Genomic DNA, 15,773 nt, shown 5'->3' on the forward strand with positions numbered 1-15,773 from the left:
AAAGGAGAATTGGGTATTACTTATATGTGAACTTAAGATGAGAGCAAGCCAACTATTCCAATCTTCCTCATAGGTAAGAAAAGACATTTTCTTATTCCTAAGCAAACCTAGGTGAGCACTGATAGTATTCAATAAACCTTTCCTGTGTTTTGTTTCCTTATTTTCTTTGTAATTCTTTCAAAATAGACATTATTAACTTACACTTGTTTCTGTTACTAGTGATTTCTAACAGACCTCCTTCTAGATGTCCTTTCAGGTACAAGAGTTCTTTGAACACTGATGACTAGAATAGAGTTATAATGATTTAAAATTAAAAGTGAACTTCGTTACTATTGTTCATATTTACAGATACAAACCAGAAGAAACACACAAGTAAAATTAAATCTAATTAGATTATTTGTTTTTCTTTCTCTAGTTGCTTTACAGACAAAGCACCTGATAGAATCAAGATTTACACCCTTTTCAGAAACTGATAGAATTAGCCATTGCTTTTCAGGGGTATTATTAAGGACAGCTAAAATCTAGCCTCTTGCATCTTCGGTCAATGCCCAAAGCTTAAGTCTCATAAAAGCATTTTAATTCATTTTGAGAAACTTATGAGAATTTTTCTAACCAAAAGAAAAAAATCATCCTAGCCTGGGGATGATAAACAAAATGATTTTTTGCAGGCAATCTGAAAACTCTGCTCCATGCAATTATGATATGTAAAGATATTTCAAAGATTCAATTTAGAGTCTTCAAACTTAACTTTAAAAAGTTCTTTTAATTCATTATCATTTTAAACTAAATTAGTTTAAACTAGCCCTAAAAAGGAAGTCATGTCTAGCCTATTCAGCACCCAATGACCTCAGACCAAAAGATGAGTTTTTTTTCTATTAAATGAAACTTAATGACAAAAGAGCTGTTCTACAGCCTAAGGTAGATGAATAATGGTAAACTCCATTCTGCCATTTTTATGATTGAAACTTATAGCTATAGAAGGCTACTCAGGGATAGCCATGTGTAATTGTTGTTTTCAGAAAGTTTAATCAAACTTGGCAGCCCGTGTGGGGGTGGATGTCATAGAGTGGTTTAAAAGAATTTCCTTCCTGATGGGTAGTTGCACCTGAACGATCTTTAGGAAAGTAGGTTTTGTTGTCCTCCTAAATTGGAGTAACTTATGAGGCTGTCTCTGAGTTACTTAGAAGGAAACCATGACTCTCTAACAATCATGAAAGAGATATAGATTATTTTTTGCCACAAAGTCCTTGCCCCTGATAAACTATTTATAATTAAATTTTCAAAAAATTGAAATTCACCTGTAAAAAAAGTGGGTTTACAAAATGTAAATACAAATAAACTGGAGAGAAGAAAACAGAATAGCTACGTATGGCAGGGGAAGCATAGAAAGCTTGGGAGGCGATGAGTTTTGTTTGGTTGATTGGTTGCTTTTTGTTTATTCTTCTTATTATTATTCTGGAATAATGAAAATACCTTAAAATGATTGAAGTGATGAATGTACAACTATATGATTATACCAAATACCACTGACTGTACACTTTGGATGAATTTATGCTTTATTAATAAGTATCAATAAAATTGATTTGTTAAAAAAAATGGACATTGAGATAAACTAGATACAAAGAAGTCCTCCTTAGATAAGAAAAGGCTACATCTTTCTCAGCATCAGGGACCTGAAAACAATATGGCAGTGGATGGCCCCTAAGAATGCATGGTACATGATAGATGGAAGCCCAGCCTGTCATTCTGCAGCACTTCCCTAAACATCTAGACTAAAAGTCTCACCAATTTTAATAAAGGCCACATATGTGTAAAGTCACTTTTTTAAAGTTTTGAATGGTTGGAAATGTTTAACTTGCATCTCCCCAGAGAGGAGCATATAGAATAGGCCTGGGATGCTATACAAGAATAATGATTGAGTATCTAAACCTTCAGATGTGACCCTAGAAAGAAACTTCTAGCAACAGAGACATATTCACTGACTAATAATTGATTCAGCTCCATAAATTCTGGATTGACACCAATATGGAAAGACAGAGACCTCATAATTGTCTTCCCAGCTTTAAAGATGGAGCTAACCCTTGGCTGTTTAATATACCAAGGGACATCTCTGATTGTGGGAAGTGCAGTGGATGACCTATAAAGAAAAGATGAGTGGTTTACATAAGCCATATCAGAAAAGTGTAATTCCATTTCTAAGAAGCTCAGACTATAGAAGTTCTCCCTGTATCTAAAAAATTAAAAACCAATGTGATATTTCTCCATTCAACCAGAGTAAATAAACCATTCAGTAATCATTTTTCTAAAATTCTCTGTAAGTTTTCTGGCCTCACATCTAGCAACTCTGCACATTCACAACACACAGTCCTGCCGCTTACATATACTGGAAGAACAGATATTCAATATGTGAAGTCAGGAACCCAGCAAATCCTCTCCCTTAAAAGGAACAATACAATTGGGCAAAATTCTCAAAAATCTCAGGAAATCTATCAAAAGCCTATGAAAATTTGAGAATGTTTTTATTCATGAAAAGCTACTGAACCTTAGGGAAGAACAGTGAAAGTCTAGGGTGTTCTTTCTTGGGGTGCACACCACCCCCAAATTAGTCAGTGTGGCAGTTCTACCAGGACCAGACAATTGATGGAAACCAACAGCTTTACTTCTGGAGAGCACTTACTTGATTTGGAGCAGGACTTGGGAAAAGCACAGGGCCATCAGCAGTGTCAGAAATGGTAGCAATCTTAGTGACATTAAAAAAAAAAAAATGAGTGGGAGAAGGCTAGGAGGTCCATGAACCTGAAGTTGCAGTTCTGGTTATGGAAAGCAACTGTATGGAAGATTAACCAAAGTTTCAACAAGGAGAATGGAGGAATGAGACAGTAACAGAAGAGTTTGATCAGCTTCCCACAAAAGTGCAGGAGATAGAGAGATAAAGAGACCCAAGTTATCCTTACATTCCTGGCTGACTGTGAGACTGGATGTACAAGCAGAGGAAATATGAAAGGGCATAATGGAAGGTAAAGCAAGAGAAGATTTGATAACTGTCTGAACTTTGAATGTTCATATTCAAAAATCACTTGGCAGAGGGTGAAGATTTACTGACCAAAAATGTTTGAACACAGCCTCCAATCAATCATTAGATGACCATGAAGCTAGGCAGAATTTGGGGAGAATTGACATTTTAACAATATTGAGTATTCTGGCCCAGGAGAAAGGCATATCTCTACTTGTATTTGATCTCCTTTAATTTGTTCCAAAATATTTTTTAGATTTTAGTGTACAGGATTTTTACAACTTGATTCAGAATTCACCTAAAGTATTTCATATTTTGTTATGCTAATATAAATGGTGTTTTTAAGTTTCAAATTCTGATCATTTATTGCTATTACTATTATTATAGAAATACAATTGTATATTGAAAAAACATTTAATTGATAAAAGAATATTAACTATTTCTATAAGTGAGAAACGTATCTAATATACTGGTATATTACTTATATAATAATAATTAACTAAAGATTATTAAAACATCTAAGGTTGTCAAAACATATTAAAGAATGTTCTCTTTTGGTTTGGTTTGGTTTTAGTCATGTTCTCACACTGTTAGTATTCCAAATTTAAAATTACATCCTTAGGAAAAGGTCATATCAAAATTGTAATATCATTCCAAGTTGTTTTAATATCAGATTTCTTCTACAAAAAGATAGTTTAGTTTAACTTTCATGGAGGGGATTTCATGAGGATATTTCACACAAAATCCATGTATTACAACATGAGATTATAAGTATAAGAATGGATCATATCATCCATCTTTTCAATCATCAGTCCAGACAATATATAAAACATCACAGAAAAGTAAGAATCCATTCTTGTTTAAAAGACCTTCAAAAGATTCACTTCAACTTTCAAACTGTCAGAAAATATTTTACTATGTGCTAACTCAAATCCATCATGCTTAATATTAAGCCTAGTTTCCCTTGTTCTGTCTTCAATATAAGAAAATATTGATTACCATACTTGCACAAAGTCCTTCAGATATTTGAAGATTTATTAAATCATTCCTTCTTCAATAGTTATATTCCCAGTTCCTTATTTTTCTACACTTCAACTCATCTCTTTCCTCGAGACAATTTCCTATTATACAGTCCTATGGAAAGTCAATTTATAGCAACAATTTTAATACCATGACAACAAGAAGATTTTTGGTTTAGGACAAATATTAACTATTCTAATATCAGGATGCCTAATGTTTTATATTATTTTAATTGATAAGATGATAACTACCAATGCCTTTTTCTCCATTTGAGTCCTATTATCCTCCCCGTGATTCTAATTAAATGTCAACCTCTCATCATTTCCTTATAGCTCACTCCTACGTAAACCCTACACATATTGAACAGCAATGAACTATTGTTAATAAATGAATATGTGTCCTCAAAATTGTTTTGGATACCTTTTCTTTTCTGGCTGTTGTTACTCCCTTAATTTCTGTTTTTTTTTCCTCCTACCTTCTGTGTTTTATCATCAAGCTAATATAATACAAGAATGCTTTGGCTGTTCTCTCTTTTGCTAACTATAATTATAGTCATTTTGACTAGTTTAATCGTTTCCAACATTTTGTACATTTGGATTTGAAAACTTACTATACATGAAAGCATAGTATTATTTTTATAAGTATAATTCCCCTGCTATTTGAATTACCTGGGTGGTAGGGCTTGAAAATAATTTTCTTTCTAAATTAAAGGTTCTGAATATTAGTATTTAAGTGAAGCAATTTGAATAACATTCTTTTAAACTACTTTTCAACAGTCTTAAAAAAACTTAATTTAATATAGTATTTAGGACAGTTATTCAATTATAACATACTTTAAAGCAATATTTAAAATTAGAGAAATGATTATTGTTTGCCAGAGCTAAAAAATAATAATAGACCTATAGATATAGATGACATAGGTATAGCTATAGATATGTAGATGTATATATCTAAGAAACTATACTTACTAGGCCAGGGAGAAACCATGATCATGAAGGTGGTTTTCCAAAGGCGAGGCTTAATGGATTCCATTCTGGATGTGCTGACCCTGTGATTTCCCCAAATGTGGGAAACTCTACTGCGTAATTTCTGGGAGTGGGGGACTGCATTTGAACTAACCCCTTGGGGGAAAAAAATGACATCTATCTATCTATCTATCTATCTATCTATCTATCTATCTATCTATCTATATATCAGAGATTGCTGGTTCCCCATATTCACTGTCCTTTTTCTACAGTGATGGATCCCATTTTAATTTCAGTGACATTCCCTGTTCTTCCTTCATGCTAGATGGGCCATGTGACCATGTCATGACCCAGGAACATTTAGGAGAATCTGTTAGGTAAAGAGTCAGCTGGAAGTACGCTGCAGCCCTTTCTTTCTGCTAAGTGGAATGGGGTGGGATGGGATGGGATGGGATGGGATGGGATGGGATGGAGCTCCAAGATCTGTCTTAGATATGAAATAGCCTGGGAAAAGGGAATCAGTGTTATAAATGAAAGACTGAAAGACAGAAACAAGGTTCTTGTGTTCCTGATTACCATAGGGTCTCTTTGCCAGTCCCAGACTTCTTTCTCCTGCTTTATTTAAATGAGAGAAAATATAACCTTGGTGTGTTTAAGCTACTTCTTAAGAATCAAGAGATATAATCAAATGTTAAGGTGACAAAAATAGATGTATGATAAAGTTAAGTGTAGTGGACACTGTGATGCACTGCTCAGATTCTGCTTCAGCACTTAAGAACCTATTCTCCTCACTACTAGGTCTGTAACCAGCTCATAGCCCTCAGCTGTCAATCAACTCCAAGAAATGTCTTTGACTGAAAAGACATCCAACCCTGTCATATGAGCAACATTTATCCAATGACTGGTAAAATCCCCAACCTCAATTCCCTAAGGACAACTCTGAAACACCATTCTAGCTTCCGAGTTCACTATTGTGCAGTACAGAACCTTCTATCAAAACTTCATGGCAGCTTAACTTTTCCCTCTGCCCATAACTTCTCCTTTACCTTCCTGCATAGGTATTGATTGCCAGGGCCCTCCCCTATAATTTTTCTATACATGAATCTCCATCATAATCTGTATCCTGGAATACCAAATCTGCAACAACACTAATAGAAGAATTAAAGATTAAAATATAATTTAGGGAACTTGGTTAGAATAGGGAGATCAGCATTAGTGCTAAGTGAAAAAATTCTTTGTCACTCATATTTTGGCATATTATTTGGAGTTTGGAGGTGAAACCAGAACAAATAAAAATAGGAAGAGCTAAGAGTTACTTTGGATGGAAAGTGGTAATATTTCACTTTCCATGTATCACCTTAGAATTTTTTGGAATATTTTTCATCGTATGCAAATAAAATGCTTATAAAAATTTAATACCAGAAGTCAATTAAATTTAATGAATGTTTGGACATGAATTACATTAATGCACATTGTTATACAATAAGAAAAAATTATGTTTAAAGGCAATATTCACCCTGAAGGAGCTCATGTTTGAAAGCGGGTAACCTGTACACAAATAATTTTTAAGTGATATTCACAAATCACTCCCTTCTTTCTAAGAATCCATAGAAAACTTTCTCTTGCAGCAGCATAATTTCTCCCTCTGGTGTCAAATTACCAAGCCATTATGTCATGGGATCTTTGAAACCTGTAACTCACATGTCTCTTATATTTAACTGTTAAGAATAGAAATGCCATAACTTGAGACCTTGAGATGTGGGTGTGGACATGCTACAGGGTGAGATGCGCATGTAGGGCCCCAGATTAGGCCTTTTTAAAGTCTTTCCTCCTCCCCTTTCCTGCTGTTGGGGAGGAGTCCCAGCTGTTTGCTGTTCTGATTGATTGCCCCACATATTAGCTCTCGGCCACCCAATGGGTAGTCCTGTTGTTTGGAGTTATCCAGGGCTTCCCCTTAACCCTGGAAATTGTCCCAAATGGAACCTGCCAGGGTCTCAGGAGGGTCTTTCCAGCTTTGTTCTTTAGTGGCAGTCTTCCCCTCAAGGCTTTCTGGGTGAGGTCTCATGGCCTTGTTCTCTGCTGGCCTAGCTGTTTTCCCTCTTTCCCTGTACTAACCTGCCTCAACTCCACCCCGTGAGAGTTAACACCCTTACTCTTCTATTAATATATTTTTATCGAAGTGTATCATTCATACATGAAAGTACATAAACAGTAAGTATATAGAAAATTGTGAACTTACAAAATAACCATGCATAACATCAGACAGGGGTCGCATACATCACCCCTCCACCAACACCTTGAATTGTTGTGACACATTTGTTACAAACTATGCAAGGGCATCATCAAAATATTACTACTAACTAGTTTGTATCTTATATTTGGTTTATTATCCCCTCAACCCACCCTATTTTTAAAAATATATATTTATATATATATATTTTTTATCCCCCCCCTTGTAACATTTTGCTTGCTGTCTGCTCTCTGTGTCCATTTGCTGTGCATTCTTCCGTGTCTGTACTGTTTTTTATCTCCCCCACCTTGCAGCTTGCTTGCTGTCTGCTCTTTGTGTCCATTTACTGCATGCTCTTCTGTGTTTTTGGTTTTTGGTTTTGCTTTTCTCCCTTTTTTTTTTTTTTTTTTGAGTCACCTTGCTGAGTCTGCTCTACATGAAGTTTGCAGGCCAGTGGCACTCCGTGGCACATGGGCGAACCTGCCTTCACAACGAGGCCCGGGGAAGCAAACCCAGGGTATGGTAGACGGGAGCCCAACTGATTGAGCCACACCTGCTTCCCTTAAATATATTTTTATTACAAAGTTCATGAACTTACAAAACAATCATGCATGTGTAGAATTCCTGTACAACACCTCTTCACCAAAACACCACACTGTGGTGGAATATTTGTTACAGATTATGGGAAAATATCATCAGACTATTATCACCAATCATGGTCCATAGCATACATTTCACACACTTTTTCCATACCTCTCTCCTCCCAATTATCAGCACAGTACATCTTCGGCATTAATGCAAGAATATCACAGTATTGCTGTTAACCACAGTTCATAGATCACTCCAGTTGTATTTTTCCCAAGCTTCTCCACATTCCCATCACCCTGCAATAGTGATGTACATCCATGCTAGCTCACAGAGACACTCTTGCATCTGTACTATTAACCACAATTCTCATCCACCTCCGGGTTCACTGTATTATTCAGTCCCTATATTATTCTCTAGTTTTCTTTCAATTGACATTTACATCTCTAGAATACACTTTTCAATCACGATCCCATTTATTAACCAGCTGCTTCTCACTATGTGTTACCATCGATTCTATCCATTTCCACTCTTTTACTCAAGTTAATTAAAACTTCTACATACATTAAGCATCAGTAGTTCTTATCAACATTCCTCTTATCTCCTAATAACCTATACTCTAGATTTTAACTCCATGCATTTATTTCATATTAACAAGACCATGCAATATTTGTCCTTTTGTATCTGTCTTACTTCATATAGCATAATGTCTTCAAGGTTCATCCATGTTATGATATATGTCCCAATTTCATTTCTACTTACTGCAGCATAGTATTCCATTGTATGTATACCACATTATGTTTACCTATTCATTGGTTGATGGATACTTGTGTTGTTTCCATCTTTTGACAATTGTGATTAATGCCGCTATTAACATTGGTGCACAGATGTTTGTTCATGTCACAGTTTTTAGTTCTTCTGCATATATTCCTAACAGAAGAATTACTGGATCATATGGCAGTTATATATTTAGCTTCCTGAGGAGCCACCAAATTGTCTTCCACAGAGACTGCACCATTTTACAATCCCACCAATAGTGAAGGAGTGATCCTATTTCTCCACATTCTCTCCAGCACTTACTGATTTCTGTTTCTTCAATAGTGCCATTCTATGCTGTGTAAGATGGTACCTCATTGTCATTTTGATTTGCATTTTCCTAGAAGCCAGTGATATGGAACATTTTTTCATGTGCTCTTGGCCATTTATATTTCCTCTTTGGAGAAATGTCTATTTAAATCTTTTTCCCATTTTTTAAATGAAAAAATATGGAATGCTTTATGAATTTGCATATCATCCTTGCACAGAGGCCATGCTCATCTTCTCTGTGCTGTTCCAATTTCAATATATGTGCTGCCAAAGCAAGTACTACACCCTTATTCTTAAGGGGGAGCTTAAGAAGCTTCCTGCTAATTAGTGGGGGAAGTCCCTGCCTGAGAGGATATAAAATCCTCTGACTATTCCATTGAGGTTGAGGGAAAATGTCTTTGGCACCATGGATGGAGCTGAATGAAATCCTCTAATGATTAATATCTTGTTTTGGAAGGTAATGATTCTAGAAGAAATAAACTTAGAATTTAAGATACATGGTCCTACTAAAAGGACAAAGAAGACGGTTGTAAGCAGGCCCAAAAAGGGGTAAGCCATGATATACTGGCCACAAGAGTGCGAAAGGCTAGGTTCCTTCAGAGGCTCATCCTCCCAGAGTTGACGGAAAACAGCATTCTTCCTTGAGTTATTTTATGTTGTTGATTACCTCTAGGGAAAGATTGTTGTAGATCTGCTGGGTTTGGTATAAACTGCCAACCCCAGGTGTGTACTTATTTCTTTTCTTGTTTCTTAATGAACTCTTTACTCCCTTGCTTACTCTAAAATATTTTTTTAAAGTGTCAGATTGCAAATTAATAATTTTATTCACAAACCTATTACTAATAACTCAATTTAAAAATTCTTAGCAGAAATACAAGTTCTTCCAAAGAAGCCCATGCTCTTGTTCTTCTTCTGAACTGTATATATCTTTGTTAAGTATTTGAACAGCCAAAATAAAGATGGAATCCCAGCCTTCTTTGCAGGTATATTTGGTTCCCTGGCTAAGTTTTGTCCAATGACATGTATACAGGATTGCCATGTTGCAAGTATATTCATTACATTTTATGTTCTCTTTCTCCTTCTTATTAGCTGGAATGTGAGCAATACAGTTGGAGCAGCAGTGGTGATCTTAGACCATTGTATGACCCTTGAAATGAGAATTATACATAGCAATTCTACAAAATAGAAGGAGCCCAGATCCCTGGAACTATGCAGCACCGAACTAGCCCCATGCTTCTACTCCAGTTGTTTTTTGAATTGTTGAGTTGCTTCTAACAGGCATAAAGGAAAAAGATCATAACAGCTTCTTAAGTATAGTTAAGGATATAAATAACCCCTCCCAAGCACGAGAACATATACTGAATTATTTACCTTTGGTTAGAATCAAATGCCCATTTCTCTTTAGTTTAGTCTTTTTACTATATCATTCATACATGTTGCCTTACTCAATCTTTCTACAGAGAAACAGATATCCTAAGGTTAAGAAGAATACTACTCAAGTCAACAAAAATGTTAACCCATCCCACTATTCTTGCTTCAAACTATCTCCCCATAAGTGATATCATCAAGAGAAATAATACAGCAAGTGCAATTTGCCATAGGACAACCTGCAACAATACTCTATGGAGAAAAACATAGAGAAAGTCCTCCAGAACATAACAATCAGAAGACATACGTTGCATTTAATTGAATGGCAACAACAAAATAATGCAATCCATCAATTTTTAAAAAAATTTATTTTGCTAATATTCAAAAATTCACTCAATAAACATTCAAAAATTTACTCACTGTCTAAATGCAAAATGCACTTAATTAGCCCCATGTGTGCCTGGGAAGACAGGCTTTTACCTGGAATGTTCATCTTCTGAGCACCATAGGGTATTTCCTATGCTTACAACTGAAACTCAATCTTCCTGGATCTTATTAGGGAATGTTATTTACCCATGAAGAACACTGAAATTGAAATTCAAGAATTGACAGAGTTTAATATTGTGGTGGTTGTGGTCCATTTACACTGAAATATAAGCACAAATCACACTGCAATATTAAACACCTTTGTCTTCCCTGGACATCAAAGTACATTTTTATGGTATGCACTTTAGTTATGATTTGATGTACATCTATGTCTGGTACCACTTAATCAAGTAAAGTTTTCCCTCCCAAATTCATAAGAGGACTTGTGAATTTCACAGAAAATTCATTATACTGTTTTTGAAAATGTAAAATGATATTTCCATTCTTAAACTGGTACTGACATTTTCCTCTGAGCCTTCTTAAAGCTCTATTCCCCATAATTATCATACCCCTCTTTAAATGGAATAAAAATCATTTATTTTAATTAAAAATCACCAAAATACAATCAAAGTTTTTCTAACCAAGAATGAAAATTTTGCTAACCAAATGTGTACATGCAGACAAGAGGCATAAAATACTATGTAGATGATTATTCATTGTTCTTGCAGAAGCTTAATATCTAGCTTTCAGAAAATTTCTGTGTTGTTAGAAGAACATCCAACTTCTCAGATACAGTTTTTGTCATATTAAAAATTAGAAAAATTTGAAGCATCTTATTGCCAACATATAGTTTTGAGATAATCCAGTGTTTTCCAATTTTATTAAACATCCTTACTAAAAGTATCAAATACTATTATTACAGTGATGGATACAAGCCATTATACATTTTTTCAAACCCTATAAAATTGTGTGGTGCAAAGTGTAAGCCATAATGTAAACTATAGATCATGATTAGTTACAATGCTTTAATATGTGTTCATCATTTGTAACAAAAGCAGCACACTAATAAAATTTCTTGCTAATGTGGGAAACTGTGGGAGAGGGAGAGTATATGGGAATCCCCTGATTTTTGATGTAACATTTATGTAATCGAAAACGTCTTTAAAAATAAAGAAAAAAATACCATTATCTTATTCCTCAATCTGCCCACACATCTTTTCATCTTTATTATTTTATTATGTATCTAATGCCATTATTATATATGATTTGCTGTAAGTTTAATCACCACAAATTTTTATATTTCATTTTGGAATAGGTAATATATTCACATAGTCCAAATATCAATAAAATATCCAGTAAAATCCTGCCCAAACTTATCTTCTATTTTTCCCGGTGTTCCTCACTTCCCCATCTCCCCAGAGTTAATTAATTTTGATAGAAATCACCAGTATCCCTTAAGTAGAAACTCTACCTTTCCTTCATAGTAAAATATAATCTAGTTAGTTCTCTGACTATTAAGGTAAAAGTTATATCCTTAGCCTTTCCTGTTGCTAGGGGTGGCATTATGTTGGGATTTGTTTCCTTTATGTTCAGTCTAATAACACTTATACAACCTAAAATTTCCCCCTTTTAACCACATTCAAATACATAATTCAGGGATGCAAATTACACTCACAATATTGTGCTACCATCATAGTATCCCATTACCAAATCTTTTTCATTAGACCAAATAGGAACTCTTTATAATTTAAGCATTAAGTCATCATATCCCACCCAAGCCCCTGGTTATCTATATTTTAGTTTCTGACCATATGAATTTGCTTATTCTAATTATTTCATATCAGTAAGAATATATACTATTTGTCCTTTTTTATCTGGCTTATTTCACTCAATAGATGTCTTTAAGGTTGCATATATCAGAATTCATTCCTTTTCCTGGGTGAATAATATTCCACTGTGTGTATATACCACATTTTATTTATCTATTCATTGCTTGATTGACACTAGGGTTGTTTCCATTTTCTGGCAATTGTGAATAATACTGCTAGAAACATTGGTGTGCAAATATCTCTCCAAGTCCCTACTTTCAACTCTTTTGTTATATACCTAGAAGTGGGATTGTCATATTTAACTTTCTGAGTTGCTATCAAACTGTATTCCATGGTGGCTATACCATTTTAGCACGTCTTTTTCATTTTAGTTAATTTCCTCATTTTATCCTCCATGGTCTTACTATGTTTTCCACAGTTTCTATCACTTTATTTTCTCAATTTTGTCTTCTTTCATGGGATTTTCTTCCATTTCTTTATTAACTTTCTTACCTCATAGTTCAGCTCTTTCTTTTTTTCATGTGACCCTATATATTCTTGAAATTCTCCTCCAAGAATCTCCTCTAATCACATAGTTTTGTCTTCTCTTTTTTAATTTAAAGGGAAATTTACCCCATTTTCAGTATCTCCATTTTGTCCTATCTTATCAAGGTTTTTGTTTTTGTTTTTGTTTTATTGTAAATTTATCATTAAATAAGTTGAATTTTCCTAGATCATATATTTACATAACTTTCATCTAGAAATGAAAAGTTGTGAAAATACTTAACCCAGAGACTCTCTTGTTCTCTGCTACTCCAGAAACATATGGTGTCTTTCTAAGACAGCTCATCTTAGAGCATATTTGGGGTTCCCAACAAGGAGTGGGTGCTCTCTCTCAAAAAGACAGAGTTATTCTTTTCTGTAATGAGTTGGTTCATCAGGATCCCATTTGAATTTCTGAGAGGAACTCTCACAGGCTTCCTGCTGCCCTGGGAGAGAGGGAAATGAGGAAGCGAGAAAGGGGGAAGGACAGATTCTTAATCAGTTTATTCAATTGCAAAGAGTTGATACTGCCCCAGGAAGGGAACTCTTTTTGAGGAGCAGTTTGACCTGGAAAGAGGGTTTAGCTCAGTGGAGGACTTTCAGCCTTGAATGCGTAAGGTCTCTGACTTGCACAGCCTTGAATGTGCAAGGTTCCCAGCTCCTCTTAAAGTAATGACCCACCGGGATATTAAATATCTAGCTGATAGTTTGGGTCAGGGAAAACATAGACATTATCCTTGTATTAGCTTCCCTTGGGTCTCTTATTATTTCTAAAAAAAAGAAAAAAATATTACTTTCATTACATAATTTAATTTAGTTTACTCAGTAAAACCCACTTCAAAATCTGCAGTGAGAAAGCTGCAGGGTAATTGATTGATAAACACCAGCAGCCTGACAAGCTCCACAGGGGCTTAAGAGGGAAGTCTGGTTTTTCTTAATGTTTGGTTGACTCCTTGCTTGAGGGCCTGTCAGGCTTTTTGGTTTTCTTGTCTTTCCTTACTCTTTATCCCCCCACTGTTTTTTCCATTTAGGTGCTGCTGGCTTGTTTCTTGTTTACTATGCTTCCTCTTCCTCAATTTCCTCTTTTCAGTGTGTACTAATTTGGGCTACCAATGCTCTTTTCCTTTCTACATCTTTCTATTTTCCACCTTCTCTTGCTACTCTTACATTCCACCTCTCTTTGTTTAGCCCCCAATTGTTCTGGCTTTCTATTTCTAACACTTCTATTTTGTTTTCTATCTTTTATTAGCTCTTTATGTTACTGTCCTTTCTTTTCTCTTTCCCTCTTTTCTGATCATGCTGACCTTTTAATTCATACTATATTCTTCTCCATATTCAGTTTCCCATTTAATTGAAGGTACTCCACTTTTTATTCCTATAACACTACACTGCTTACATAAGTTTAATATTCATTCTCCTAGGTCTTATACAGTTCTTCTGCTAACATTTACCATCAATACTATTATTATACTTTTTCTTTTCTACCTCTTTTGCTTTCCCTGGCCATAATCTGTTTCCTTCAAGGGAACTTAAACAACAACATGGAAATAGAATAAGAAGAACAAAGTGTCAAAAGAAAACTTGACACACATACAAAAATAGCACTTAAATAAAACTGGAGACTAGAAGGGGAAGCTAATCAACTAAAGAAACCCATCAAGATAAAATGATGACCAGAGAGCAACAAAAAATTACAAACCATATCAATAATCAGGAAGACAGGGCCCAGCCCAATAAACAAATTTAAAAATGGAAGAGGAGCAGAACATCGAACAACTAATCAAAGCTGTCCAAAAAAATATCATGGCCCAACTTAACAAAGTGAGGAAAGAGAGTATGGATATTAAGAAAACACTTGGAGAGCATACTGAAGAAATTATTAATATACGCAAAGAGATAAAAGATATGATGGTGAGAATGGCATAATCCAAGAAATCAAATATACACTCTCAGCAAATAACAGCAGATTTTAACCAGCAGAGAAAAGAATTAGTGATGTGGAAGACAGTACATCTGAAATCAGATAGTAGAATTAATAGATGAAAAGACAGAAAAAATCCAGCAGGGACTAAAGGATCTGAATGACAATGCAAAATGTACAAACATATGCATTATAGGCATCCCAGAAGGAGAAGAGAAGGGAAAGGGGACAGAAGGGGTGTTGGAGGAGGTAATGGCAGAAAACTTCCCAAACCTATTGAGGGAGATGGATGTGCACATCCAGGAAGTGCAGTGCACCCCAAACAGTATAAATCCCAACAGGTCTACTCAAAGACATATACTTGTCAAATTATCCAAATCTCAAGACAAAAAGAAAATACTAAAGGCAACAAGAGAAAAGAGAACCATCATATACAATGGAAGTTCAATAAGATTAAGTGCTAATTTCTCAACTGAAAACATGGAGGCAAGAAGGCAGAGGTATGGCAAAGTCAAGGAACTAAAAGAAAAAAAATTCCAGCCAAGAATACTCTACCCAGAAAAGCTGGCATTAAAAAATGATGGAGAGGGAAGCGGACTTGGCCCAGTGGATAGGGTGCCCGCCTCCCACATGAGAGGTCCACAGTTCAAACCCTGGGCTTCCTTGACCCATGTGGAGCTGGCCCATGTGCAGTGCTGATGTGCGCAAGGAGTGCCATGCCATGCAGGGGTATTCCCTGCATAGGAGAGCCCCACGCGCAAGGAGTGCACCCCATAAGGAGAGCCACCCAGCACAAAAAAAAATGAAGCCTGACCAGGAATGGCCCTGCACACACGGAGAGCTGACACAACAAGATGATACAACAAAA

At 35.4% G+C, this 15,773-nt stretch overlaps 2 non-coding genes across 2 annotated transcripts; one reads left to right on the forward strand and one right to left on the reverse strand.

Annotated features, from left to right (window-relative positions):
• Positions 1–4,993: 4,993 nt before the first annotated feature.
• Positions 4,994–5,157, forward strand: LOC111758747 (U1 spliceosomal RNA). Its single transcript, XR_002792914.2, has one exon. It is a non-coding gene; the product is annotated as a U1 spliceosomal RNA (small nuclear RNA).
• A 3,915-nt stretch (positions 5,158–9,072) lies between these two features.
• Positions 9,073–9,179, reverse strand: LOC111758752 (U6 spliceosomal RNA). The gene has a single exon (XR_002792919.1). It is a non-coding gene; the product is annotated as a U6 spliceosomal RNA (small nuclear RNA).
• Between the last annotated feature and the right edge of the window lie 6,594 nt (positions 9,180–15,773).

Source organism: Dasypus novemcinctus, chromosome 2 (genome assembly GCF_030445035.2).
Source record: "Dasypus novemcinctus isolate mDasNov1 chromosome 2, mDasNov1.1.hap2, whole genome shotgun sequence".
Classification (NCBI taxonomy): Eukaryota; Metazoa; Chordata; class Mammalia; order Cingulata; family Dasypodidae; genus Dasypus; species Dasypus novemcinctus.